Raw genomic sequence first — 2442 nt, forward strand, 5'->3', positions numbered from 1 at the left:
TCTATCTATAATAACACAGCAACAGGCTAACCTATTTTTTCCCTACAGACTACAATGGAACATCAAAGATCATTGATCACAGACAACCATAACAGATGTAATAGTAATGAGAAAGTTTGAAATATTGTGAGAATTACCAAAATGTGACACAAAGACACCAAGTGAGTACACGCTATTGGAAAAATGGCGCCGACAGACTTGTTGATGCAGGGTGTGCCTTCAAAGTAAAAAACAACAGTATCTGCAAAGCACAATAAAGCAGAGCACAGTGGAATGAAGTATGTCTCTAAAGGAAACCTGTATGCAAGCAAAGAGGCAGAGATCAAAGGGAGTCAGTCCTACGTAAATAGAAAGTAATGTCTAAGAAGAAGATAGGGCACGTGCCTTTCTCTTGTCCTTGGAGCTATTTATGGAACTCCCTGCTGGAGAAACATAGACTCTTTCCTTCTAGCTAGAATTAGCATGTCTGCAAAAGGATTTAGGTGATCTGCTGCTAGTGGAGGAGTAGGGCAGTCCACGTGGACTCCCATGAAGGGAGCAATTTGCACCCAACTTAAATTTGATCTGGACACGATAAGCCAAACTTTTGGAAACTTAATCCTTTGGCAGGACCTGTGGGCTAGGGGCCCAAGACCTGATGGGCATGCTGTTTAGAGAAGCCAAAAAGCAGCAGTTGAAAAGAGAAACTGACTTTTGTTGTGGTTGGAACTAAAGCAATGGACCATGCCAAGAGGACCATGAGATGGCCAATAGCTAGCCAGGGATAGGATTCTGAGGCTGTGTGTCAGAAGAATTGGATGCTTGCAGCCAACCAGGATACATAAAATAGTAGAATGGAGAGAAGTCATGCGCCAGAGTAGGGTCTTCCTAAAATGAGAGCCTCTCCAGCCATAGGGGAGGTTAGAGGTAGGCATTTGGTAGCAGCAGAAAAATACAGATGGGTGTATTTCTATTGTGAAAAACTATAAAGCAGAACACTCTGAGAGGCCCTCTGCTTAGTCCTTCTGCCCCACATTGAAGGACTTAATATGATTCTAATTCTGAAAAATTAAAATCCAAACTTAGCATTGATTATTCCTGGGGAGTAAGATTATGGGCGGTTTTTATTTTACTCTTTGTAACTTTCTTTATCAATTCTTTATCAAGGTTACTGCCATGGATTTGGATTCTTTTCATCATCAATTGTTTTAACTGGAAGAAGGCAGAGCCTTTTTTTTGTAATGAAAGACCCAAAACGAAGTGAATTTTAGAGAATAAGTGATACAAATGTCCGGCCTTTTAGTGTGCGTGTGTGTGCGCGTGTGTGCATGTGTGTGTGTGTACACATACATAGAGAGAGAAGAAAAAAACAGGCAAAGAACATTGCACTTCAGGAAGACTTAGCACAGCCCAGAGAAACTATCCCATGGAAGAGGAAGGAAGTTTCAGGGCTGGTTGAACCCTCCGAAAAAGTGCCAATAGGGAAAAATATTTGAAGATGGCCTTGGCTATGTTTTCTATTCTATGGTCTTCTATATCACTTCTCCAACTCATGGGAACCAACTCACACAGCCAAGATACAGAAGCTAAATTTGACTATGCTCTCTATCCCCCTAAATTCCCTCCTTTGGTATATCCCCTTTTTAAAAACCTTCCCTACAGTTCCTTCAACTTAAAGCCACTTCCTCCACCGAAGAATATGTGTACCACGTTCCTTGTTCAAGGCAGGGAAACCTTTATACAATATCTTTCCTACGCCCCATAGTTGACTGAATCTCTGAGACCCAGGATTAGCCTTCTACCATCAATCCTGACCACATGCTTAGCAGCATGGTGGCTACTGGAATAGGAACCACTGGAATGTCCCTGCCCCCTGTTGCCCTAGCTTGGGCCTTCCTCCCCTCCTTCAGATAGCTCTCTCACCCCCACTCCCCCTCTCCTCTGCAGCTCAACTTAAAGGCCAGAGCAGGTGAGGTCTGCAACACTGTCCCAGTGGATAGATCTGAAAACTGGAGGGCACAAAGGCTTCTCTGCCCCCTGACCTACATAATCCACTACCTAATTGACCCTCACTCTGTGGACAGAAGGCCTATCTGGCTGCTGCAGCTTCCCCAGTACCACCGATGTCTATTCTGCCTCTCTCCGGGCTCCCTCCTGCTCTTCTGTACTTTGTGCCCAGGAGGGCTTTCCTGTCTGTTCGGTCCACAATGGCCCCTTTCTGTTCTTCAGACATTCCATCATGCTCCGCCTCAACCCTGGATGCCAGTCCTCCACATGCCCACACAGTTAACTCCTGCACCCCCAAGGTATTTTTCAACCCTCACCCCTGACTTCCCACATCCCCCATTTTGGAATCCCCAGTGTCTATTGTTTACAACTTTATGTCCATGTGTACCCATCGTATAGCTCCCACTTATAAATGAGAACATACAGTATTTGATTTTCTGTTTCTGAGTTATTTTA

The sequence above is a fragment of the Piliocolobus tephrosceles genome, chromosome 14 (assembly GCF_002776525.5).
Source record: "Piliocolobus tephrosceles isolate RC106 chromosome 14, ASM277652v3, whole genome shotgun sequence".
NCBI lineage: Eukaryota > Metazoa > Chordata > Mammalia > Primates > Cercopithecidae > Piliocolobus > Piliocolobus tephrosceles.